The sequence below is a fragment of the Silurus meridionalis genome, chromosome 4, assembly GCF_014805685.1.
Source record: "Silurus meridionalis isolate SWU-2019-XX chromosome 4, ASM1480568v1, whole genome shotgun sequence".
NCBI classification, from domain to species: domain Eukaryota; kingdom Metazoa; phylum Chordata; class Actinopteri; order Siluriformes; family Siluridae; genus Silurus; species Silurus meridionalis.
The window spans coordinates 40,622,219-40,650,155 of NC_060887.1; the positions used below are offsets into that span (position 1 = coordinate 40,622,219).

At 44.2% G+C, this 27,937-nt stretch overlaps 1 protein-coding gene and 1 long non-coding RNA gene across 3 annotated transcripts in view; both read left to right on the forward strand.

Moving 5' to 3' along the window:
• LOC124385132 (NLR family CARD domain-containing protein 3-like) overlaps positions 1 to 27,937 on the forward strand; it is a 987,530-nt gene that overhangs the window by 376,611 nt on the left and 582,982 nt on the right. The window lies entirely within an intron of this gene.
• On the forward strand, positions 22,796 to 23,680 carry LOC124385184. The gene is made up of 2 exons (XR_006925703.1): positions 22,796 to 22,881; positions 23,245 to 23,680. It is a non-coding gene; the product is annotated as an uncharacterized LOC124385184 (long non-coding RNA).

Below are 27,937 nucleotides of genomic sequence, written 5' to 3' on the forward strand. Positions count from 1 at the left end.
ACTTGAAAAGACTCCTAGTTGGTACGACAGGGTCACAGACCATTTTCTTGAAAAGGAACGTAGGGCAGAATTTACTTTTAAATAAATAGACAATTTTATGATGTAGGCCGAAAATGAGCTTCCCCTCTCTGACAGACCAGTAGCCACCACTGGTGTGTATGTATGTATACCTTTTAGTGTGTAGGTATGTATACCTTTTAGTGTTTATGTATGTATGTATACCTTTTAGTGTGTATGTATGTATACGTTTGAGTGTGTATGTATTTATACCTTTTTGTGTGTATGTATGTATATGTTTGAGTGTGTATGTATGTATAAGTTTGAGTGTGTATGTATGTATACCTTTTAGTGTGTATGTATGTATACCTTTTAGTGTGTATGTATGTATACGTTTGAGTGTATATGTATGTATACCTTTTAGCGTGTATGTATGTATGTATACGTTTGAGTGTGTATGTATGTATACGTTTGAGTGTGTATGTATGTATACCTTTTAGTGTGTATGTATGTATACGTTTGAGTGTGTATGTATGTATACCTTTTAGTGTGTATGTATGTATGTATACGTTTGAGTGTGTATGTGTGTATACCTTTTAGTGTGTATATATGTATACGTTTGAGTGTGTATGTATGTATACCTTTGAGTGTGTATGTATGTATACGTTTGAGTGTTTATGTATGTATACGTTTGAGTGTGTATGTATACCTTTTAGTGTGTATGTATGTATGTATACCTTTTAGTGTGTATGTATGTATACTTTTTAGTGTGTATGTATGTATACCTTTTAGTGTGTATGTATGTATACCTTTTAGTGTGTATGTATGTATACCTTTTAGTGTGTATGTATGTATACCTTTTAGTGTGTATGTATGTATACGTTTGAGTGTGTATGTATGTATACCTTTTAGTGTGTATGTATGTATGTATACCTTTTAGTGTGTATGTATGTAAGTATACATTTGAATTGTATGTATGTATACCTATTATTGTGTATGTATGTATACGTTTGAGTGTGTATGTATACCTTTTAGTGTGTATGTATGTATACGTTTGAGTGTGTATGTATGTATACCTATTATTGTGTATGTATGTATACGTTTGAGTGTGTATGTATACCTTTTAATGTGTATGTATGTAAACGTTTGAATTGTATGTATGTATACCTATTATTGTGTATGTATGTATACGTTTGAGTGTGTATGTATACCTGTGAGTGTGTATGTATGAATACCTTTTATTGTGTATGTATGTATACCTTTGAGTGTGTATGTATGTATACCTTTTATTGTGTATGTATATCTTTTAGTGTGTATGTATGTATACCTTTTATTGTGTATGTATGTATACCTTTTATTGTGTATGTATGTATACCTTTTAGTGTGTATGTATATCTTTTAGTGTGTATGTATGTATACCTTTTGTGTGTATGTATGTATATCTACGAGTGAGTATGTATGTATGTCAGTTTGTGTGTGTGTGTGTCTGTCTATCCTAGTCTCCTGTCTTTTCCTGTCTTACCAAGTCTCCTGGCTTCCCTATTCTCCTGTCTTCCCAATTCTCCTGGTTTCTCCTGTCTTCCCAAGTCTTTTGTCTTCCTGAGTCTCCTTGCTTCTTCTGTCTTCCTGAGTCTCCTGTCTTTTCCCCTGAGTTTCCCCACGTCTCCGGTCTTCTCGAGTCTCCTGGTACCTCCTGTCTTTCCGAGTTTCTTTGTTCTGTTTTGTCATTACATAGTGTGTCTCTGCAGTTGGGTTCCAACACCTCCCAGTGGCTAGAGTGTCTGTCACTCCCTCTAGTGACCAAGGAACTCTCCAACTCTCAATACCCAGTGGGGGCATCGCCCAGCATTTGTTCCTCGCTGGGGGTGCCACTTAGCTTCCAAGACCCACAAGAGTTGTTGCACCGCTCCCAATCACCAAAGAATATGTTTCTCGGCTCCCGAGCACCGACAATGTGGTTTCTTCATTCCCGAGCCTCGCAGAGGGCACCAGAGAGGCTTCCACTCTGCTCCCGAGCACCGACAAGGTGGTTTCTTCATTCCCAAACCGCAGAGGGTGCCAGAGTGGGCACTGCACAGCTCCCGAGCACCGACAAGGTGGTTTCTTCGTTTCCGAGCTTCAAGAAGGCGCCAGAGAGGGGGTTGCACCGCTCCAGAGCACCGACAATGTGGTTTCTTCGTTTCCGAGCTTCAAGAAGGCGCCAGAGAGGGTGCCGCTCTGCTCCCGAGCACCGACAAGGTGGTTACTTCGTTACCGAGCTTCGCAGAGGGCACCAGAGAGGGCGCTGCGCCGCTCCTGAGCACCGACAAGGTGGTTTCTCCGCTTCAAGCACCGAAAAGGTGATTTCTTCGTTCCCAAGCCTTGCAGAGGGCACCAGAGGCTGCCGCTCTGCTCCGAGCACCAACAAGGTGGTTTCTTCATCCCCAACCGCATAGGGCGCCATAAAGGGCATTGCTCCGCTCCCGAGCATCGACAAGGTGGTTTCTTCGTTCCCAAGCCTTGCAGAGGGCACCAGAGAGGCTTCCACTCTGCTCCCGAGCACCGACAAGGTGGTTTATTCGTTCCCAACCGCATAGGGCGCCATAAAGGGCATTGCTCCGCTCCCGAGCATCGACAGGTGGTTTCGTCATTCCCGAGCTTCGCAGAGGGCACCAGAGAGGCTGCCGCTCTGCTCGAGCACCGACAATGTGGTTTCTTTGTTCCCAAGCCTTGCAGAGGGCACCAGAGAGGGTGCCGCTCTGCTCGAGCACCGACAAGGTGGTTGCCGTTACCGAGCCGCAGAGGGCACCAGAGAGGCTGCCGCTCTGCTCCTGAGCACCGACAAGGTGGTTTCTCCGCTTCCAAGCACCGAAAAGGTGATTTCTTCGTTCCCAAGCCTTGCAGAGGGCACCAGAGAGGCTGCCGCTCTGCTCCCGAGCACCAACAAGGTGGTTTCTTCATCCCCAGCTTCGCATAGGGCGCCATAAAGGGCATTGCTCCGCTCCCGAGCATCGACAAGGTGGTTTCTTCGTTTCAAGCCTTGCAGAGGGCACCAGAGGCTGCCGCTCTGCTCGAGCACCGACAAGGTGGTTTATTCGTTCCCAAGCTTCCAGAGGGCGCCAGAGTGGGCGCCGCTCAGCTCCCAAGCACCGACAATGTGGTTTCTTTGTTCCCGACCTTCACAGAGGGCGCCAGAGAGGGGGTTGCACCGCTCCAGAGCACCAACAATGTGGTTTCTTTGTTCCCAAGCCTTGCAGAGGGCACCAGAGAGGGTGCCGCTCTGCTCCCGAGCACCGACAAGGTGGTTACTTCGTTACCGAGCTTCGCAGAGGGCACCAGAGAGGGTGCTGCACCGCTTCTGAGCACCGACGAGGTGGTTACTTCGTTACCGAGCACCGAAAAGGTGGTTTCTTCGTTTCCAAGCCTTGCAGAGGGCACCAGAGAGGCTGCCGCTCTGCTCCCGAGCACCAACAAGGTGGTTTCTTCATTCCCAAACTTCGCAGAGGGTGCCAGAGTGGGCACTGCACAGCTCCCGAGCACCGAAAAGGTGTTTATTTTCGTTCCCGAGCTTTGCAGACGGTGCCAGAATGGGCGCCGCTCTGCTCCCGAGCACCAACACGGTGGTTTCTTCGTTCCTGAGCTCCGCAGAGGGTGCCAGAGTGGGCACCGCTCTGCTCCCGAGCACCAACACGGTGGTTTCTTTGTTCCCAAGCCTTGCAGAGGGCACCAGAGTGGGCACCACATACACACACTTACAGCAGTTGCTCATCACTGTTCTAAGACTGGGGCTTTGAACTAGAGACCTGCACTCTCACCAGACTCGACGAGAACAAGTGCAGAGCTGGACAAGATTTGATTGTAAATGTGTGAGTGGGTTGCGGGAGAATAAAATCATTCGTGAGACTCTCACAAAGTGGTCTTTAAAATAAAGTGAATAAAAATGACTAAAAACAAATAAACTGTTATGTATCTACTGCACATAAGCAACAATGACAGTGTTTGTACTTTATATTAACAAGCCTGGATGAAATGTGAGGGTTGTGTCAGGAAGGACATCAGGCGTAAAATCTGTACCAAGTTGTTGTGCAGACTGATGGTGACCCCTCGATGGGAGCAGCCGAAAGACTAACAACAACAACAACATTCCCTTAAACACCATTCCTATTATACTGTACTTTCATTGACATAGATAGAACCCAGTATAACTGAAAATGAGTTGTATATAAGTGTATTGTGTATTGTAATGTCGTGATTGGGACTAATTATGAATGGATTGTGTTTGTGGATGTTTATTATGATTGTGAGATGTGTATTGAATGTTATATGTTTATATTTTTTTATAGTTTTAAACGGTGTCTGAAGAGAAAACGAGTGAGAGAGTACGATGCGTGGGCATTATTTTATTGAACCAGTGCAGCTACACAAACTGATAAGAAATTTGTAATATATTTATAAATGATAATTATTTTCATTATGTGAGATCAGTGATAGATCTCTAGCTTTATTATGAATTTATTGTGATTAAATCTGTGACAGTGTCAGGCTGACGACGCGGAAGCGGAAATAACTCGAGCATTGTCTTTATTCACACAAAACAGTTCAACAAACAAACACTCACAAACAAACAAACAAACAAGGAATATCCGCTCGAGACGAGTAATCCAAAAATGAAACCTAGAGTCTGAAACGAAAGTAAACGGCAGCGGCTAAGAGTAATCCAGAAGGAACAGAACCAGGATACAAAACCAGCGGGGAATGCTGGCGGTCGAGCAGCCACGGATATCACCAGCATGACAATACAAGAACCGACAGCCTGTGACTCGAGAACGTGTGTTTATATAGTCTGCACCATAACGAGTCACAGCTGTCGGTGATCAGGCAGGCACGGGATATTGAGGCACCATGAGCGCTACCGAGGGGGGCGTGGAAGGGTGCATCTCTGACAGCGGCCGAGGGGGGCGTGGCAGGGGAATCTCTGACAGCTACTAAAGGGGGGCGTGGCAGGGGAATCCCTGACAGTACCCCCTTCAGGGCGGCCCCTGACGCCCAAAACCCACCAATGCCAGGCGGGCCGGGGCACTCTGAGGAAGGCCTCTCCAATCGACCCAGGACAAAGGAGGCCCCGCGAGCATCGCAGCAGAGCAGGGATCGGAAGGGGCCCAGGGCAAAGCAGCGTCCTTGGTCGGGAACAGGAACGGGCCAGCGACCCTTGAAAAGACCGGAAGCTTAGCCAAGCCTCGGCAGAGACCAGGGGCGGCGGCGCCCACGGCGGAGACCAGGGCGGCGGCGTCCACGGCGGACACCAGGGGCGGCGGCGTCCACGGCGGACACCAGGGGCGGCGGCGTCCACGGCGGAGACAGGGGCGGCGGCGCCCTCGGCGGAGACAGGAGGCGGCGACGCCCGGCGGAGACAGGAGGCGGAGAGACGTCCTCCACGGAGACAGGAGGCGGAGAGACGACCTCGACGGAGACCAGGAACACAGAGGCACCCTCGGCAGGACGTTGAACCGCAACGACACTCTCGTGGGGCCTCTGGAGAGCCTTGACGTTGATCCGAACGACACCTCGGAGGGCCGCTGGGCGCTCTGGCGTTGAACCGAACGACACCTCGGAGGGCCTCTGGAGAGCTCGGACGTTGAACCGGAATGACACCCTCGGAGGGCCTCTGGAGAGCTCTGCCGGAGTTAGGGGACCTGGGGGCCCGGCGTCGCCCTGCGGGGAACCTGGAGGCCAGCGGTCGCCCTGCGGGGAACCTGGAGGCCAGCGGTCGCCCTGCGGGGAACCTGGAGGCAAGTCGTCGACCTGAAGAGGACCTGGGGGTGAGCCGTCGACCTGAGGAAGACCTGGGGGCGAGCCTTCGCCCTGAGGAAGACCTGGGGGCGAGCCTTCGCCCTGAGGAGGACCAGGGGGCGAGCCGTCGTCCTCTTCGCGGCCAGGCAGCGGTACGACGACCTCTTCGCGGCCAGGCGGCGGTACGACGACCCCTTCGCGGCCAGGCGGCGGTACGACGACCCCTTCGCGGCCAGGCGGCGGTACGACGACCTCTTCGTGGCCAGGCGGCGGTACGACGACCCCTTCGCGGCCTGAACTCTCTGGGGGACTCGGAGGCTGAGCGGCACCCTCGGCGGGACTCGGAGGCTGAGCGGCACCCTCGGCGGAACTCGGTGGCTGACTCTGTGGCGGCCCGGCGGAACTCGGTGGCGGACTCTGTGGCGGCCCGGCGGAACTCGGTGGCTGACTCTGTGGCGGCCCGGCGGAACTCGGTGGCTGACTCTGTGGCGGCCCGTCGGAACTCGGTGGCTGACACTGTGGCGGCCCGTCGGAACTCGGTGGCTGACTCTGTGGCGGCCCGGCGGAACTCGGTGGCTGACTCTGTGGCGGCCCGGCGCTCTCGTGATGGGTCTGTGGCGTAGAGGCGCGCTCGTGACGGGTCTGTGGCGTAGAGGCGCGCTGCCGGAGACACTGTGGCGAAGAGGCGCGCTCCTGGAGACACTGTGGCGAAGAGGCGCGCTCCTGGAGACACTGTGGCGAAGAGGCACGCCCACGGGAACCTCGAAACAGGGCAGCACGCTTGTAGATGTTCGGTGGCGGCACGGACTGCTCATGGGATTGCTGGGATGCCAGGGCGCGCTCGCAGACGCTCGGAGATGGTGCAGAGCGTCCACGAGAACCCCTGAACACAGCAGCGCGCTTGTACTGACCCAGGGGCAGGGCCATGTGTCCGTGGAAACCTGGGAACTGAGCCTCGCGTTCTTGGATGCCCAGGGATGGAACCGCGCACCTTGGAGAACCCTGGAACGGTGCCACGCACTCTGAAGAACCACGGAATGAAGCCGAGCACCTTGGAGAACCCTGGAACAAAGCGGCGCGCTCTGAAGACCCATGGAACGAAGCTTCTGCACCCTCAAGGGGACTGTCGTGGAGATCCACCACCTCCATCCCACACATCCCCAGAAGAAGCTCGCAGAATTCGGCGAGTGAGCCGAAATCGCCCCCATTGGCGCTCCATAATCTGCTGGTTTTAGAAAGAGCATCACCAGACAGGAGAGAAACGCAGAAGGCGATCTTGGCTCTTTCGGAGGGAAACTGGGAAAAATTTTCCTCCACATACTCGCCGATGCTCCTCAGAAATCAGTCCAATTCTTCTCCTTTCCCGGAGAATCGAGCCAGAAATCCCCTTGCGCTTGCGGAGGGGCGTGGCGCAGCCGCGCTTTCATGCTCCGGCTTCTGTGGCTTTGAGCGAGAAACGGCTTGGAACTCCTGAAAATCCGAAGCCGGGTTCGCCTGCCGATCCCTCGCGGCCGAAATCGCGGGAGGGCGATTCCGCTTTCGGTTTTGGTCGGTTCTTCTGTCAGGCTGACGACGCGGAAGCGGAAATAACTCGAGCATTGTCTTTATTCACGCAAAACAGTTCAACAAACAAACACTCACTGCTGCCGAGGCGAGAAAACAAACAAGGAATATCCGCTCGAGACGAGTAATCAAAAAATGAAACCTAGAGTCCAAAACGAAAGTAAACGGCAGCGGCTAAGAGTAATCCAGAAGGAACAGAACCAGGATACAAAACCAGCGGGGAATGCTGGCGGTCGAGCAGCCACGGATATCACCAGCATGACAATACAAGAACTGACAGCCTGTGACTCGAGAACGTGTGTTTATATAGTCTGCACCATAACGAGTCACAGCTGTCGGTGATCAGGCAGGCACGGGATATTGAGGCACCATGAGCGCTACCGAGGGGGGCGTGGCAGGGTGCATCTCTGACAGCGGCCGAGGGGGGCGTGGCAGGGGAATCTCTGACAGCTACTGAGGGGGGCGTGGCAGGGGAATCCCTGACAGACAGGCACAATGGCAGCAGTTCAGTTTTCAGCTCGATTTTTTGCTCAAAACAGAAGAGGCATACAGAATGCAGAGAAGTAACATTTACATGTTTTAATATAAGCTGTTTGATAAATGTTGTAAAAACTAAAATAGGTGAGCTGTTTATTCGTCATGGTAAGAAAATGTTTAGGTAATAGCAGTGCATACAGTCCACAGTGTGTAGGGAAAGTGGAAGCAGGTGGACTTTACTGCTGTGAGTAGCCTAGTTCATGAGAGAGAGAGATTCAAATGGCTGAGAAGTGAAAGTTTCATTTTTCACATTATTACCGTGTGTAATTAACAGCGGGAGCATTGTATTGCTCCAATTTCCAGAGAGATCATTTTAGCCAGCAGCCCACTGAATAACTTTTATCAAGTAAAGTCAAGTTTATTTCTATTGCGCTTTTCACAACAGACTTTGTCTCAAAGCAGCTTTACAGAATTTAAGAGTTATCGTGAGCAATGTGTATTTATCCCTGATGAGCAGCCATGTCGATCAAGTAGACTAAATTAATTAGCAGGAGGGGGCAGGTCGGCAAGGAAATTTTCAGTAGCTAATTTCAAACAAAATCTGATTTCAAGCTAAACCATATGATAGCTGCTACATCTCCATGGGTGTGCAATGAGGCGCTTCCGATCAAATAATGCGGTAACGTCAGATCTGATGTCATGCACCAAAATGCTCCTCTGCCACAGTGTCACGGTGTGAGCGAAACAAAAGGCAGAAGCCGGAGTACAGCTCGCTCGGGTTTTAATGGCATGCGTGAGAGAGAGATACACACACGCACACACACACACGCACATACACACACGGCAGTCCTTAGGTTGAGAGAGATAGTCCGAGTAGCGCATTGGGAGAAGCGTAGCTGACCCGAGATGCACAGGGAGGGGAAGCGCAGGATTCTGGAGTCCGGATGAAACGGATGAAAGAAGTCCTGTAAGAAAACTGGAACGCCAAAACATGCAGTACGGGAAGTCCAACATAAACAATAACGAACGGGGAATGAATGTGAGTGAGGGGTTTATGTAGGAGTGGGGTGGAGTGATGATGAGCTTTAGGTGTGCCTCGTTAAACCTGGAGCTTCAGAGAGAGTGGAGGCATGAGTGATGATGAGCTCCAGGTGTGTGTGGTTAAACCTGGAGCTCTATGGAGAGTGGAGGCATAGAGAGCCACCAAAGGGGCGTGGCAGCTGGTTCCCTGACATTACCCCCCTCCTGAGGGGCGGCACCCGACGCCCCAAACCCACAGACGCTCGGAGGGCCAGGGCACTCAGAGGAGGATCCCGGTGTCCGTCCAGGGTCGAACGGGACCTGGGCAGAACTGCCGCAAAACCAGAGAAGGCCAGGAAGGACCCGCTCGGAGGCGTGACGTCGACATCGGAGGCGCTCGGAGGTATTGCTTCGCCCAGAGAGGAGCCCAGAGGCGAGACGTCGCCATCGGAGGAGCACAGAGGTGAGGCGACACCATCGGAGGAGCCCAGAGGCGAGACGTCACCATCGGAGGAGCCCAGAGGTGAGACGTCGCTCACGGAGAGTCTCTTTGGCAAGTCGTCGCCAAAGGAGGAGCTCTGGGGCGAGACGTCGCCTTCCAGGAAACTCGGGAGCGAGACGTCGTCGAAGGAGGAGCTCGGGGCGAGACGTCGCCGAAGGAGGAGCTCTCGGAGACTCTGTGGACCGGAGAGGAGCTCTCAGGGATGCTCTGGGGCAGAGAGAAGTTCTGCGACGCGGCTTCACCGGGAGCGGAACCCTGTGACGTGGTCTCACCTCCAGGGGAATAGCCAAGCGGAACGGAGCTCTTCGGGAAACACTGGAGCGGAAGTGTGCATTTGGTAGCGGGAGAGAGATGGTGGAGATCTGCGGTGACCATCCCTAGTTCTACTAGATGTCCAGAGTTTTGAGATCTCAGGGAGCGTGACGGATTGTAGCATGTTAGGAGACTGGAGAGAAACATGGAGATAAACCATTTAGTGTTTTGTAGGTAAGAAGCAGTAGTTTGTAGTCTATTCGAAACTTAACAGGAAGCCAGTGTAGGGATGAGAAGATTGGTGTTATATGATCATATTGTCTTGACCTTGTAAGAACTCTGACTGCTGGAGCTTCTGTGTACTGGTTTTTGGGCCGATGAGCAAAATCTCCGTCTTATCAGAATTTAATAGTAGAAAGTTATGGGTCATCCAATCTCTTATTTCCTTAACACACTCATTTATCCGAGTTAATTGAGCGTATCGCCTGGTTTAGATAAGATATATAGCTAAGTATCATCAGCATAACAGTGGAAGCTAATTCCATGCCTTCTAATAATATTTCCTTAGGAAAGCATTTATATTGTGAAGAGCAGGGGTCCTAGAACTGAACCTTGTGGCACCCCATCATTTCAAATCAAATCAAATCAAATTTTATTCATCACATATACATACATACAGGGTACAACATGCAGTGAAATGCTTTATACGACGGTCCGGCATGAGGGGAATAGGGTGGGGAGAAAGAAAAAAAGCAGATAAATAAAGTATAAAGTATAAAAACTATATAAAATAAAATATAAGAATATAAGATATAAAGGATATATAAAGATATGTATGTGAATAAAGAGTAAATGTGTATATACAAGAAAAATAGAAATTCTTATGGCAGTAGACAGTGAAACAGTAAACAATGTGTACCAAAGTGTAAACAATAGACAATTTTAGTGGTGGGTTGTCCATAAAGTGTCCGTGTGCGGTATGGTGTGGTGTAAGGGTCCGTAAGTGTCCGTGTGCGGTATGGTGTGGTGTAGAGTGTCCATAAAGTGTCCGTGTGCGGTATGGTGTGGTGTAAGGGTCTGAAGTGTCCGTGTGCGGTATGGTGTGGTGTAAAGTGTCCATAAAGTGTCTGTGTGTGGTATGGTGTGGTGTAAAGTGTCCGTGTGCAGAATGGTGTGGTATAAAATAAATAAATATAAAGTGCACTGTGCTTTGCAAGTCCAAAGTTTAAAGTGTCGTGGTGCGAAAGGTGAGATCTGTACAGAGAAGAAGTGTGATGATGGAGAGAGTGGACCAGTTTTTAGATCCTGGGTGTTTCCTGGTTTAAACTCCGAATGGCCTGCGGGAAGAAGCTCCTCCTCATTCTCTCTGTGTTCGCTTTCAGGGAGCGAAGCGTTTCCCTGAACGCAACAAAGAAAAGAGTCCATTGTTGGGAAGGTCCTTCACAATCTTCCTGGCTCTGGTCCTGGTCCTGGTCCTGGTCCTGGCTCTGGTCCTGCACCGCGTGCTGTAGATGTCCTGCAGGTCAGGGAGCTCTGGAGGGCTCGTCTGTACTGCATGGTGCTGTTCCCAAACCAGGAAGTGATGCTACCCGTCAGAACGATCTCAATGGTGCAGGTGTAGAAAGTCTTTAGCACCTGAGAGGGTAGTTTGAAGTCCCTTAAGCATCTCAGATGGCACAGATGCTGCCAGGCCTTCTTCACCAGGGTGTTAGTGTGACAGGACCAAGACAGGTCCTGTGTGATGTGAACACCCAAGTATCGGAAACTGTCCACTCTTTCCACTGGAGTCCCGCAGATGTTTAGCGGTTGGTATGACTGCTCCCGCTTTGTGCTGAAGTCCACGATCAACTCCTTAGTCTTGCTGACGTTCAGGAAAAGGTTGTTCTCCTGGCACCATCTCTCCAATTTACTAGCATTAGCCTGGATAGCTCTCTATTTAAATCTATGAAATGGTAACGATCGGACAGGTAGGATTTAAACCAGCTTAATGCCTGTCCCTGAATGCCGATGTAATTCTGTAAGCGATCTAGGAGTAGATCATGATCTATAGTGTCGAATGCAGCACTAAGATCTAGTAAAACTAACAGAGAGATGAAGCCTTGGTCTGAAGCTAAAAACAGGTCATTAGTGATTTTAACTAGGGCAGTTTCTGTGCTATGATGGGGCCTTAAACCTGACTGAAATTCTTCAAAGATATTGTTCTCTTGCAGGTAGGAACATAACTGTGCAGCGACAATCTTTTCTAAAATCTGAGACATAAATGGGAGATTTGAAATGGGTCTGTAATTTGATAACGTGTTTGGATCCAGATTAGGTTTTTTAATGAGGGGCTTAATAACTGCTAACTTGAGGGATTTAGGGACGTGACCTAACGATAGTGAAGAGTTAATAATATTGAGAAGAGACTCACCAGCTGTATATAACACTTCCTTCAATAGATGAGTTGGAATGGGATCTAACTGACGATGTTGATTTAGCTTTGATAATAACATCATACAGCTCTTCCTGTCCTATACATGTAAAACAGTGTAGTTGTGGAGTTGAAGGTAACACTGTCTCAGGAGATGGTGTCAGAGGTTGAATTGCCACAATTGTTTTTCTAATGTTATAAATTTTTTCAGTGAAGAAATTCATAAAGTCTTCACTACTAAACTGATGGAACACATTTTTCAGATCCCTGATTTGTAATTAGTTTAGCTACTGTTGAAAAAAGGAACCTGGGATTGTTTTTGTTGTTTTCTATGAGTTTGCTCAGGTGTTCAGCTCTAGCAGCTTTTAGCGCCTGTCTGTAGCTGAGCGAACTGTCTTTATACGCGATTCTAAATACCTCCAATTTAGTTTTCCTCCATTTTCTCTCCTGATTACGGGCTGTTCTCTTGAGTGCATGCGTATGACTATTATACCAAGGTGCAGGTGCTTGTTCTCTAACCTTCTTTAACCGGATGGGGGCAACGGTGTCTAATGTGCTAGTGAGGATAAGGTTTATTTTGTTACCATTTCATCAAGATTATTAGCAGTTATGGGTTTAGTGAGAAATTGAGATAAATCAGGCAGGTTATTTATGAATCTGTCCTTAGTGGTCAGAACAATAGTCCTACCAGGTCGATAACGTGGTGAAACACAGCTAATCTGCTCTACCGGTAGTGTGTACAGTATGAGGTAATGGTCTGTGATGTCATCACTCTGAGGTAAGATATCTATATCAGTGACGTCTGCTCCGTGGGATATTATTAAGTCTAGTGTGTGGTTAAAAGGGTGAGTTGGTCTGGTGATGTTTTGCTTAACCCCAAAAGAGTTTAATAAGTCGACAAATGATAATCCTAGAGCATCGTTTACATCATCTACATGAATATTAAAATCTCCTACAAGCAGCACTTTATCAAAATTGATCAAGAGGTCTGATAGAAAACCAGCAAACTCTTGAAGAAAATCAGCGTAGGGCCCTGAGGGTCTGTACACGGTGACCAGAGCGAGTTTTCTATGTATGTCTGAAAGTACAATTTTAAGAACGAGCACTTCAAATGATTTAAAGCTGAATCCTAACATCTGACTAACATTAAGAGAGGCACTATAAACAGTAGCTACACCTCCTCCACGACCAGTCTGACGGGGCTCATGCTTATAAACATATCCTGACGGTGTCAACTCGTTTAGACCCATATAATCACCTGGTTTAATCCAGGTCTCAGTGAGACAGAGTGCTGAGAGATTATTATCCGTGATCATCTCATTTACAATCAGTGCTTTGGGTGCAAGTGATCTAATGTTTAAAAAACGATATTTTTGGTGATTGTTTATCTGGCATTTTTCAGTTTTAACTGTAATAAGATAATTTCTGGATCTTGTGTATTTAATTCTTGGTTTTGCTACACGAGAAATATATACGGTTTCTATAAACTGGGCTGTGTGTGAACTTGTAACTATTTGGTCTGTTGTATTCGTGTTCTCATAGTCGTAAATTTCCTAATGTCTTACCAGTCAGATGGTGTGAAGTATCCTAGAGATGTTATCTGATAGCACTGCTGCTCCAACTCTGCTGGGGTGCAGGCCATCAGGGCGGAAGAACCTCGGACAATCCCAGAAACAGTTCCAGTTATCAACAAAGAGAAGTTTGTGCTCTCAACACCATGACTGTAACCATTCATTTAGAGCAAGGAGTCTACTAAACTTCTCAGATTGTGATGGAAGTTTGGGATGGGAATCAAAGTACTAAAGTAATCAATTTTTATAATCCATGTGAAAAGTTAAGTAAGGAAGTATTGGAAAATAATGGGAAGTGATCACTATCCCTTATGGTGTAAATTTGGTATGGACATTACCCAATATTTGGAGGAAAGAATCCCAAAATGGAAATTTAATGATGCCAACTGGGAACTTTTTACAGAATTGTGTCATAATAAGATGTGTAAAATGATACTAGATGATGATGGCAATGAAAAGTTAAGTAAGGAAATAAGTGAAGTGTTAAGAAATACGACAAAGTAAGAAGTAATGGGAAAAAGAAAGCTATAAATAGTAAGAAAGCTGTACCATGGTGGAATGAAGAATGTAGTAAAGCAGAAAGGGAAAGAAATAAAGCAATGAAGAAAGACAGACAATCTGTATTGTTCAGTGAGTACATTCCTTTTAAGAGAGCACAGGCAGTAGTGAGGAGGGCAAGAAAAGCAAAAAATAAATTACTGGAGAGATTTTTGTAATAGAATAGGGGAAGATATTGAAATAAGTGACATTTGGAATATGATTAGGAAGTTGGTAGGGATTCAGAGAAATAGCAATATACCAGTATTAGTGAATAATGGAAAATAGCAATAAAGGATAGCGATAAAGCAGAGATGTTAGTAGAGAATTTCGTAAAGGTGCATAGTAGTGATAATCTGTCAGAGAGTGTGAAGAGGTATAGGGAGCAGAAAGTTATGTAGAATTCTCACATATATGTAAAGAAGAACTCATCAGGAAGTATTCTAGGCACTGAGTTTAATTGATACGAGTTAAAGAGAGCACTTGTGGGGATTAAGTGTATGTCTCCAGGCAAGGACGACATACTGTATGCTATTAGATGATAACACATTTATCAGACTTATCTTTGAGTATGATTCTAAAACTTTTTAAACAAAATATGGGGAACAGGGAATTTACCTGTAGATTGGAAGCATGGGGTGGTAGTGCCTATAACCAAACCAGGGAAAGACCACCCTCAACCAATTAACTATATTGTGCTGACATCAAATGTATGTAAAGTTATGGAACGATGGTAATGAATAAATTGACTTATGTAATTAAAGTATGTCAAAGTGGATTTAGAAAAGGGAGAAATACGATGTGTTTGGAAACTTAAATACGAAAAGTTAAAATGAATAAAGAAGTATTAGTGGGAGTGTTTTTTGATGTAGAAAAAGCCTATGATATGCTGTGGAAAGAAGGGCTCCTGATGAAACTAGAAAGCTTGAAAATTGACGGAAGGATATATAACTGGATTAAGAGTTTCTAATTTGGAAGAACGATTCAAATAAAAGTAAAGACTGCTTTTTCTAAGATTCTTCCAATTGAGAATGGAACTCCCCAGAGAAGTGTGTGCAGCCCTATTCTCTTTAATTTAATGATTAAGGACATATATCATACTGTGGATAACGGAATAGGAAGGTCATTGTATGCTGATAATGGAGCACTACGGAAAATGGGGCGAAATGTTTATTTGTAGAAAATAAAATTCAAAAAGCAGTAAACGAGGTGGAGAATTGGGTGAATAATTGGGGTTTTCAATTTTCTGTGGTGTGTTTTCAAAAAGAAGAATAACCCAAGCTTGAATATTAAAATGTATGGTTATAAGTTGGAACAAGTAAATGTAGTAAGGCTTTTGGGTATGTTAAAAGATTCTAAATTAAATTTTAAATGCATATTCGGAAATTGATAGAAATAAATGTGTTAAGGTGCTTGTCAGGAGCAGAATGGGGGGCAACGTGTCAGTTATTAAAAATAATGTATTGTGCTGTGATTAGGTCAAACATTGACTATGGATGTCTAATATACAGTTCTGCAAACAAAACAATACTTAAAAAGATTGAGGTAATAGAAAATCGAGCTTTGTGAATTTGCTGTGGTGCATTTAGATCATCCCCAGTAGCCTCACTACAAGTTGAAATGGGAGAATTGCCCCTAGAACTACATAGGTTCCAGCTGAGATTAAGGTAATGGTGTAAAGGGACATCTGGAAAATCATCCAGTTAGATTGCTTTTGAAAGACTGTTTGGAAATATGAATAGAAAGGAATAACACACTTTGGTTGGGAAGTAAGGAAGGAGGTAAACAATCTGGAGTTGAAAGATTAATACATTTCTCATTCTGTTGCTATACCAGCAAGTCCCCCTTGGTTGTTTCATATACCTGTAAAATATTTATGATTTAAGAAAATAATAAATAATCCAGAGATGAATATACCAACTGAATTAGTAGTTCAACAGTATATTATACAAGAGTACTATGCTGTACTATAGGTATCTACTGATGCTTTTTAAGGATCCAGAGTCTAAAAGAACTGTAGCAGCAGTATATATCCCTGCTTTTAAGAAAAAGATTGCAAAAAGACTATCAGATCAAGTGTAGCTACCAAACATTTAGCTATCATGCTAGCCCTACAGTGGATTGAAGAAGTCCAACAGAAAGAACTGTGATATGTAGTGATTTAATGGCGGCTCTCACTAGTCTAAAAAGTGGAAAATCTGAAGAAGGCAAGACTTCATATTCAACTAAGGGTAGAGGTAGATTTCCTTTGGGTACCTGCTCATGTTGGTGTGGATGGAAATGAAGTAGTAGATTTGCTAGCAAAGAAAGCATCAAATCATACACAAATACATATTAAGGTACCCTTGAGTAAAGCTGAATTTAAAAAAGTGATTTCATTTGAAGTCAGTAAACTGAAGGAAGACATCTTTCAGATACAGAAGTATGTTGGAAATGAGAGGAAAAGATTTGGAAATAGAAAGAAGGATGTCATCATCACAAGATTAAGAATTGGACAGCATTAAACATGAATCTGGAGAATGTGAGAAGTGTGGAGAATTAGAGACAGTGAGGCACATTCTTGATGAGTGTACTGCATATGAAAGGGACAGATTCCAATTAATACAAGAATTAGGATGGATAGGAGTTGACAATATTTCTTTAAAAGTACTTTTAGCAAACGTGTGTAAGCATTCAAGAATTCAAGAATTATTATTTAAAATACCTTAAAAACACAGGAACAATAGATAGAATTTAGGTTTTATTTTCCCTTTTTTATGTATTTCTTTCTTCCAAATCTATGTTCACTTCACACTCCAGATCAGTAGGTGGCGTTAATTTTTCCATTAATTTGCCAAACCGCCATAAAACACCAGGAAGAAAGAAAGAAAAAAAGAAAGAAAGAAGAGAATCGTCCAGCATTATTTTTCCCGCCTGTTCGTTTCTGAGGTAAATATTTTGATATCTTTATTATTTTACAATAAAAACCGTATGAAATGAGATCATTCAGACTGTAGAAATATACTAGAAATGATTTGGGTGGTAAAAGTGGAAAAAAAGATCAAAATCCTGTCAGGAGCTATAGTCAGGGGAGACTATGCTAAGCTAATGGAGAAAAATTAAATATCAATAATAATTCATAACCATGACTCACTATACATCATTCTAAAGCTCTAAACCTCAAGCAGTGATTTCAGATCAGTGTTCAATGGAAAACGTATGATGAATGTATTTGCTGAATTTGTGTGAGCAGTACACAACAACAACATGCATCAAAACCGCACTACTCACATTATTGTAATAACGAGTCACAAACACATCCACTGCTGCTGATCCCACTGTATTAGGAAAGATGAGGCTGTAAACAACATGCTGTAAAGTACTTTTACTTCAAACAAACAAGTGTTGTAATTTAGATGTTTATATCTTTTTGATGCAGCTCTCGGTTCTGCTCAAATAGCCGTTTATAGCTCATGCTAACTGGACTTTGTTTACAAAAAAAAACAAAAACAAAGAAAACAAATAGAAAACAGTCAAATAAATAGTTTTATTGGAGATTTGCAGATTTTTCCCCATTGACTCTCATTATAACAACATTTTTTAATTGCGCCATCATGACATTATATATTCATGCATTTTTTTTTTAAAGTTAGTAGTGCCCCCTGTTGGGAAGAGGTTGAAGTTGCAGTTTTTACTGTTCACAACTAGGTGGCGCCACGAGACCATGAAATAGAGCTGTGCATAGAAAACTTAGTTTTCGGCTTTCCTATGGAGTTTTCCATAGAGTATTATAGCATGTGTGTGTGTGTGTGTGTGTGTGTGTGTGTGTGTGTGTGTGTGTGAGTGTGTGTGTGTGTGTGTGTGTGTGTGTGTGTGTGTGTGTAAGAGAGAGGGTGACCTTTGCTCACGGAACCTTGATGTGTCTGAGAAAATCAGAATTTGGACCTCAGATCTCAGAACTACAAAGAGTCTACATGGAGTAAACAAAAACAGAGTAAGTGGATTTATGCAGCTGCTGCTTTTTGTTGATAAGAAGTTCACACTAAACAAAAACAAGGTAAGTGGATTTAGACACTTGCATGTCATCCTGCTGGTCATTTGACAATGAAAAACGCAGCAAGCAACATGAGGAGAGCCTTCACCACTGAAGAGGTTTTGGATGAAATGATGCATCCTGACCCCAGTGAGCTGCAGGATTCATCTCCCTCAGACAGCACTGACTCAAGAGAGTCAGATCCAGACTTTGTGGCAGCATCCTCATCCTCAACTATGTCAACTGAAAGTGAGTAGGATTCTGAGGATCCTGGATCGGGAGAAATGGCCAGTTGTGGTTTCTAATGGAGAGACGACTCCTTTAATCCAGACTGCTCAAGGTGTGACTTCAGGGCCAATGCACTATACAATAGCGAGGGTAGGGGATGTAAAATCTACTTTTGAGCTTTTTTTTTACTGGAGAGATGATAGATTTAATAGTCAGCATGACCAACCTCCATGGGCGGCACACCGTAAAAAATGAACCGTGGTGGACAGATGTCAAAGCCTACATGGGCCTGATTATTTTGGCTGGGGTCTCCAGATCTAGAGATGAGTCCACATGGTGCCTTTGGGACGATGGAAGTGGCCGGGCAGTTTTTAAGGCCACTATGTCTCTACAACAGGGGTGGCCAACCCGCGGCTCGCGGCTCTTTGGCTGGTTTCATGCGGCTCTTACGTTCATATCGATTTTTGTGTGTTTGATTTTTAATGTGCGTGTTCGCTTTGCTTGAGTTCAATACGGTATTTTTAAGACTTAAATGAGCTTGCCCCTACTGGGAAACTTTGCGGTATATCAGACCTTGGCATGAGGCCAATCATAAATTACAGGGATGCACCGAGAATTTTAGGAAATACCTAAATCACCGAAACAACACGGCAGAAACACAACTGTAATGACGCAATCAAAAAGCGCAGCAGCACACGGTTATCTGGATAAGAGCAACATGTCTGCGGTGTGTGGAGAGCGATTTACAAAACATGCAATGTTGAAATTTCAAGAGGGGGTGTATCTGCAAAGAGTTTCTCCAAGTCAGGTTTAATTTATCACCTGAAATCCAAACATCCCGATTGCCTTCTAAATATGAGAAGAACGCGGCGCAGAAAAGTAAATTCAATCCGAGCATGCGCACTCCGTCTGTAGAGGACGTTTTTGAAAAGGCAGGAAAGTTTTCCAGTGATGTGCAGAGGCAAAAGGCAGAACACAAAAAATTATGGAATTCATTGCCTTTTGAATTGAATTTTCATTTCGGTGCATCCCTAAAATATTATCGTTGGTGTGGCCCTCTGACACAATTCAGGTTTCTCATGTGGCCTTGTAAAATTAACCCCCTGCGGTATATTCATCTCACGCACATGCGTATTTGACGAAAATACCGTATTGAGCTCTAGCGAAGTGAACACGCATATAAAAAAAAAACAAAAAAACCAAAGTCCTTGTTTTCTACCCTGAAACACGTGAAATCAAAGCATCGATCTGTTCTGACTGACACACGTGAAAGAATTGCTTGAGTGGCAACAACGGAATACGAGGCAGATTTGAAGGGGATTGTTCAAGGTAAAGAATGCCAAAAGTCCCACTAAGTAACATGCATAGTAAAAGAAAAACGCTATTGTAAATTATTATATTTTTGTTTGTGGACTTGGTTAAACAGAGTTTGTGTGTGTGAGACAGTGCACACAATGTTCATTGTTGAAAATGACTGTCCTGTGGTCTTAAAACTGTAGGAGTCAATTTCTGTCATTATGTTGGTGTGTGACATTTACAATAAATCTGGCTGAGCAGAGGTGTGTGTGTGTGTGTGTGTGTGTGTGTGTGTAAGAGGAAGGGATAGGTGATGTTCATGTGTGCCCATGTGTATGATGTGGCTCTTTGCGGTAACACAGTCAAAAATATGGCTCTCGGTCTCTGACTGGTCGGCCACCCCTGCACTACAAGTTTCATCAGATAAGCAGAGCACTGCGTTTTAATGACAAGCTGAACAGAGCAGCTCGCCAAAGAAGAGACAAGTTTACCCCAATCAGAACCCCATGGGATCTGTGGACTCATCGTCTGGTAATTAGAGCTGACGGCTGTTAATTACATTCTCAAACGGAGGAGGAATGTGATCCTTTTAAATACAAGGCACTGTGAGGCAGCAGTGACAGAGGGACCGAAATGCAAACCGGAAATCATCACTGACTACAACTGCTGTAAGGGAGGTGTCGACAATCTAGACATGGTATGAGCCACCTCCTATTTCAGATCATTTTTACTGATTTCATGTGCTTGTTACAGAATAAAGCTTTTAGTTTTAGAAAAAGTATAGATGAAGTCTGGTCTTATTGTTTTCTTGTTCTTGTATCTTGGTAGGTTGTCGGCACCTACAGATGTAGAAGAAAAAACATTTGGTGGCCACAAACATTTTTTTTACATGGTGAAAATATCTGCTTATAATGCACGGCATTTTTACAACCATTGATCCCTCCTGCAACCAACAAAAGCACTACAGGAGAAGGCTTTTTTAGAGGAGCTGGCAACTTAATAGTGTCTGCAGCAATTTCACCCCCTTTTCCAAACCTCAACAATAAATTCAACATTGAGTTGATGTATTTATTACTTAGTGGGAAAAATATTAGCATTAAGCAATGTTTATTAAGTCTGAAGGATTGAAATGAAAGAAACAAACAAACTGTCCAAGATGCTAATGATTCACCAAGAAAGTTGGAAATTTGCCAGCCTAACTCAGTTTAATCATGCCATATGGATGCTCCTCAACTACTACCATTAACACAGGATGTCCAAAATCTTCATTCCCATTTATCTGTAAAACAGCAGCAATACTTAAATACCCTAAAAAAGAGACTTCACCCTCAAACTGGAAAGACCTTGCTAAAATGACTCTGGCACAAGTTATCCTTTTCAACTTTTTAAGAGAAGAAGTATCTAGAACCTCCTTGTCTCCTCACTTATCTAGAAACACATCAGAAACACAAAGATGTGAACCTGGCTTTTACACCACTGGAGCAGAAGCTATTCAAACATTTTGCAAGGTTAATGGAAAGAGAGGAAGGAAAGTTCCTCTTCTCCTCACCCCAATCATGAGGGAATCGCTAGATCTTATGACTGAGAAGCGAGAAGAATGTGGGGTTCCGAGGGAAAATACATTTTTATTTGCATTGCCGCATTTTCATAACAGAGTCAGGGGTTATTTGCCTCAGAACCCCTGTCAGTTGGCTCAAGGAGTTTTGTGAAAGAATGTGAAAAACAAAAAAAAATCCAAGAGTTTTAACTTCTACAAAGCTCAGGAAACACATTGCAACCCTCTCGACAGTTCTGAATCTCAAGAACAATCAACTCGATTAATTAGCTGATTTCCTTAGGCAGAACAATGATGTCCATAGAAAGCACAACCATCTTCCAGAAGGTACGCTTCAAATAGTAAAAATAAGTAAAGTACTACTGGCTTTGGAACAAGGACGGCTAGGAGAATATAAAGGAAAGAATCTGGATCAAAATCATATTGATGTGAAGGGTATGAAATCTTACAATTTCTTTCTTCAATTCAATTCCATTCATGCACTTGCACTCTGTACATTGGCACAAATAGTAAGATTAAAATCAGGTGTATGATTTAACTAATTATAATAAATATGTACTAATGATGTGCAATTTCATATGCAGGTTAAAACACAGTCATAAACAGAAACAGCTGTGTAGGAGCTTAAAACTGGGGAAGGAACAGCCTCTAAGCTGCAATGGTAAAGGTGTGAAATCACAAAGAAATGGGCACTGTTCATCATGATGTCCAAGATGTCCAGCAGAGCCATCAGCAAAGAACTGGGAAAGCCATGATGAGGTGTCCCTCACAGAGAGAGAAAGAAGAATTTGAGTTTGGAACAACCTACCTCCTGAATTCCTTCAATACCTGTGTGCATGTGTACCTACAAGAACTGAAGGTGCATTAAGGATAAAGGCTAGTCACACCAAATATTAATTTGATTTCTCTTCTTGTCATTTACTTTCCATTTTTTCGGGCTCCACATTCTCTCTACGCTCCCCCGGATTCCCCCGATCCTGCTGTTTTCCAAGTTTTACACTGTCTGCACCACGTTTATCCGTTGCTGCCCAGCGCTGCGCTTTCCATAGCGCGGATCCGTGGATTCTCTACAGGAACTGTCTCTGCTTTCACAGAACTTGGTGGACGGCGCTCCCGGAGCGCAGCACTGGATATTACTGCTTCACTACAAGTATTGGTGGATTCTCTCCTGAGTCTCAATAATCTCTGTTTGCGTTTACTTCGTCTTCTGCCTCCTTATCCGCATTACAGGTTTTCTCTATCCGCATGACCAATCAAACAAATTGCGGCAACGCTGTTGTCAAAAAAACCCTCCAAAAACACGTGCGTGCACATTCTCATTTATTAACGCACATCATGTACATAAAGACATTTCAAGCACGTTAATAAATTGGTTTTCGTTTATCTCGATCGGTTATCTTAACGCTTTTTGGCGACCCCCTACGACATCGACATAACCGGGTTCCACAATAATTATTCGATAGTTTATTGATGATTGGTAATGACTATTAGCGTATCTTATTGTTAATCAATATTATTAATAATCAATAAACTATTAAGTAATGGCAATGTTTTTTTGAAAACATTTTAAAATAGTATATTACTTTCTGTACCCAGCTGCCAGTGTGCCAGATGGACATGGGTCAGGAGATGAGGCTCAGGCAGAAGTTACCTCCACTGCTCTAAACAAGACCAAGTCATCAAGAAAAAGGGGTGAGTTTAATAGACTTTTAATAGAGTTAAAAGATTGAGGTTCAGTTTTCTGTCCATCATTAAGATGCACACACGCAGTATACAATCTAAAATCCCAAACCTCAGGTGCCAGTTTACATCGAGTTATTTTTTGATTTTATTTTCTCCTCAGTGATGTTTATATAAAATGCTTACAAGGCACAAATCCAGAAAAATGAACTGTCATTACCCAATGTTTATTTTTTTTTTAGTTCTTGTAAGTCAAAGAGAAAATGTTCAATCATGGGTGGAAATTTGGAATAATGAAAAATTACATGTATTTATTTTGCTACTTCATATTTATTCTTCATTTATTATGTAATACATGATAAAATTTTGTTACAGGATAAAATCTGGGGGATTTACCTTCAACTCATCTATTATTGATGGTTAGTCTAGAATGGGTTAACATCTTTTTTTCCTACCCTGGTGAACAACCTATTGCAAAACAAAACTGGGCAACAAAGGAATGCGCTGCAGTTGAAAGGCATTTGAGAAGGTTCTTGGTGGTGAATGAAGCACCAGGAAAAAAAGACTGTCAGCAGTGTCTTCCTGCAGAACCTGAAGCCCTTGAAGGCAGAGACTGAGGGCATTAAAATATTTTGGTAAAATCGGCATTTCTTTCCACAGGAGAAAATTTCAGTAACAGATCAAAATGCACAGTGTTACTGAGGTCCTGAAAGCTGTGCATTATGATATTTTCATGCAATATTCTCTGGAGGTGAAGGTTTACACCAGTGAGAGTGCTTAAGTTTTGTTAAAATAAACTGTGTTAATGGTGTTTCTCTCATGTTGTATTTGTATTGTTTTCTCAGGGTTGTTAAGACTGTACTTTGTTTTATTGTAAAACTGTGCGCACATTGTTTGAAGGTAAATCATTTGGAACGGCCATTTTCTAAATATAAATACATGCAAATACAATACAAATATAAATACACAAATGTGATTGATTTTAATAATTTGGAATATAAATACAGTGAAACCCCGTTGTACGAGCAACCTATAGTACGAGCAAACGGAGATACGAGCAACCTCACTCGCAAAATTTGACCCTGTTTCACGAGCAAACCCACGCTGCCAGTTCCCCGTTTTTGGTGGAGGGTCGCATCAGTCGCTTAGTTGATGACGTATCACTCGGTCGCTCTCGTTGTTCAGTGCAGCAAAAACGTAACTGTGGCAGTGGGGGCGTGGCCGAGCGGCGGTTTGTGAATGGAGGGCGGGTCCGGAAGCAGATAGGCAGAGGATTGCCTCACCTAAAGTTAATGTGACCTAATGATTGTTCTCTGTTCTTTGATTGAGCGTGAGTGTGTGTGTGTGTGTGTGTGTGTGTGTGTGTGTGTGCGTGTGTGTCAGAGACGTGCTGCGTGGGGCACTAAGCAGACCGACACAAAAAAAAAACAAATAAAAGTGGCTCCCGTACTCATACGCTCTCCCACAGTAACTTTTTTTAGTTTTATATTTTTATTTTACTAGAAATCTTGAAAAATGTCTCCCAAGAAAATCAGTGATGGTGCTGTGAAAACGAAAGTAAATAGAATTACCATGGAAACCGAGAAGGTTATGAGCGTGGTGCGTGTCTCACACTCACAATTAAACACTACCACATGAGTGTTAAATTATGTTTATATTACGGTAATTTGCGGTATATTTGTTTTTAAAAATAGGCTAGAAATACTTTTTAAGTGCAGAAATAAGCGATCGAACGAGATCTCGGAACGGATTAAATTACTTTTACATTCATTCTTATGGGGAAAATCAGTTCGAACATACGAGCAAATGGACACACGAGCAATTTTCAAGAACGAATTATGTTCGTACAACGGGGTTCCACTGTACCTGCTTTTAGAGGACAAAACATGTGTAATGGAGCAACACTATGTGCTATCCAAGTTACTGTAAGATTATCTGATAGTTGTAGAGTATGCCTCCATCAGACCAAACTGAGTTTTTGCTGAGCATTTTACCTTTTATTTTGAGTAATTGCTAAAAAATATCCAGGATGAAAAAATTCACACGTCACTTTAATTGTACGTATGATACTAGTAATATTTAATGCATTCCTTTTGTAATTCCAATATATTGGTGACTTTCTTTGTGGTGATCTTGCTTAAAGAAAATTGTTTATATAGCTTATTCATTACTAGAGATTTAACGATAAGGGTGTCTGCTAAATGCTGCAAATGTAAATGTAAATGTAGCAGGAAAGGTCAGGTGACCCAATACTTTTTGCAATATAGTGTATAGTCAATTTCCAGTTGAAACTATGGAATAATCCTGGTTAAGTCAAAACCCTGTCTGTGAAACCAGGCCTATATCTGGAAATTTAATGTAACCACATCCACACTTTAAGAACAGCTACAAGGCACAATCACGTCCACCGTTTGGGAAATCGGACCATGCTGCCATCTTCCTCATGCCTGTTTACAAACAAAGGCTAAAACAGGAAGCTCGGTTCAGAGGAGGTCGCGCTGGACTGACCAATCGGTGGCCGCTCTGCAGGACGCTTTGGATGACGCAGACTGGGACATGTTTCGGCGCAGCTCTGTCCCACTACTCGCACCACTATCAGAACGTTTCCCAACCAGAAGCCGTGGGTGGATAAAACCATCCGCGACGCTCTGAGATCCCGCTCCGCTGCCTACAACACGGGCTCGCCACCGGGACATGGATGAATACAAGGCTGCGTCTTACAGTGTTCGCAGAGCGGTGAAGGATGCAAACGGCGCTACGGGAGGAAACTGGAGTCACAGTTCCAACAAGGTGGCTCCAGGAGCCTGTGGCAGGGACTAAGGACAATAACGGACTATAAAACACCATCTTCCAGAATGGTGAATGCGGACGCTTCTCTGGCAGACGAGCTAAACACCTTTACGCTCGTTTGAGGCTGCAGCTAACCACGCTAGCGGCGCTAGTGGCACAACCAGCATGCACGCTGAGAGAGCCAGAGGTAAACACATTCACCATCTCGGAGCATGACGTGAGGAGGGCATTCAAGAGTGAATACCAGGAAGGCAGCAGGACCAGATGGAATCACAGGTCGGGTTCTGAAAGCCTGCGCTGACCAGCTAGCACCGGTGTTCACTGAGATATTCAACCTCTCTGGAACAGTCTGTTGTCCCCTCATGTTTTAAACAGTCCACTATTGTCCCTGTCCCAAGAAACCCCAGCCCGCCTGCCTAAATGACTATCGCCCTGTAGCTCTGACCTCAGTAGTGATGAAGTGCTTTGAGAGACTGGTCAGAGACTTCATCACTGCCTCACTACCGGACACACTGGACCCACTACAGTTTGCGTACCGTCAGAACCGTTCAACTGAGGACGCAATTGCACATCTTCTCCACACTACTATCAGCCACCTGGACCAAAGAAACGGAATTACACAAAGATGTTGTTCGTGGACTACAGTTCAGCGTTCAACACCATAATTCCTCCACACTCACCTCTAAGTTGGAGGTCCTGGGACTCAGCCTGCCGCTGTGTCAATGGATCTCAAACTTCCTGATGGACAGACCACAAGCTGTATGGGTGGGAAAACACACCTCATCCACCCTCACCCTCAGCACTGGAGCTCCCCAGGGTTGTGTTCTGAGCCCCCTGCTGTACTCACTGTACACATATGACTGTGTGGCCACTTCCAACTCCACAACCATCATCAAGTTTGCTGACGACACCGTTGTGGTGGGCCTGATCTCCAACAACAACGAGACGGCCTACCTACAGGAGGTTAAAAACCTGGAGAGATGGTGCCAGGAGAACAACCTTCTCCTGAACGTCAGCAAGACTAAGGAGTTGATCGTGGACTTCAGCACGAAGCAGGAGCGGTCATACCAACCGCTAAACATCTGCGGGACTCCAGTGGAAAGAGTGGACAGTTTCCGGTACCTGGGTGTTCACATCACACAGGACCTGTCTTGGTCCTGTCACATCAACACCCTGGTGAAGAAGGCCCGGCAGCATCTGTACCATCTGAGACGCTTAAGGGACTTTAAACTACCCTCTCAGGTGCTTAAGACTTTTTACACTTGCACCATTGAGAGCGTTCTGACGGGTAGCATCACTTCCTGGTTCGGGAACAGCACCATGCAGGACAGACGAGCCCTCCAGAGGGTGGTGCTCTCAGCTGAACGTACCATCCACACCGAGCTCCCTGACCTGCAGGACATCTACAGCACGCGGTGCCGGACCAGAGCCAGGAAGATTGTGAAGGACCTCAGCCATCCCAACAATGGACTCTTTTCTCTGTTGCGTTCGGGGAAACGCTTCCGCTCCCTGAAGGCGAACACAGAGAGAATGAGGAGGAGCTTCTTCCCGCAGGCCATTCGGTGTTTAAACCAGGAAACACCCAGGATCTAAAAACTGGCCCACTCCCTCCATCATCACCCTTTTTTTCCCCTGCACAATCACACTTTTCGTGCTACGGCACATTATACACTGGACTTGCACAGCACAGTGCACTTTACTTTTCATATTTTCATTTTCTTTTCATATTTATTTCATATTTCTTATATTCTTTTTATACCACACCATTCCGCACAAGGACACTTTACACCACACCTTACTGCACATGGACACTCATGGACAATCAAAACATGCCTAACTTGTTTACTGTTTACTGTTGTTTACTGGTTAACTGCACACTGCCATAAACATTTTCTGTGTATGTGTATATATAGGTATATATGTATATGTATGTATATATACCTATATATTTAGATATCTTTATATCTTTATTTATCTGCCTTTTCTTACTATATTTTCTTAAATTTTGTTATTATATTTATATTTTTATTCCCTTTTTACCCTATTTTATTCCCTTATGCCGGACCGTCGTTAAAAGCATTTCACTGCATGTTGTACCCTGTATGTATGTGTATGTGACAAATAAAATTTGATTTGATTTGATTTGATTTGATTTGATTTGACTTATTTACCACTGTGCAAACCATGTTAGCCAACATTTCATTCCTATAAACCTTTCTAAAGATTCCATCTTGGAATATTAAAGAAATTCTGAGATTAAGTTAAGAATTTTACTTGA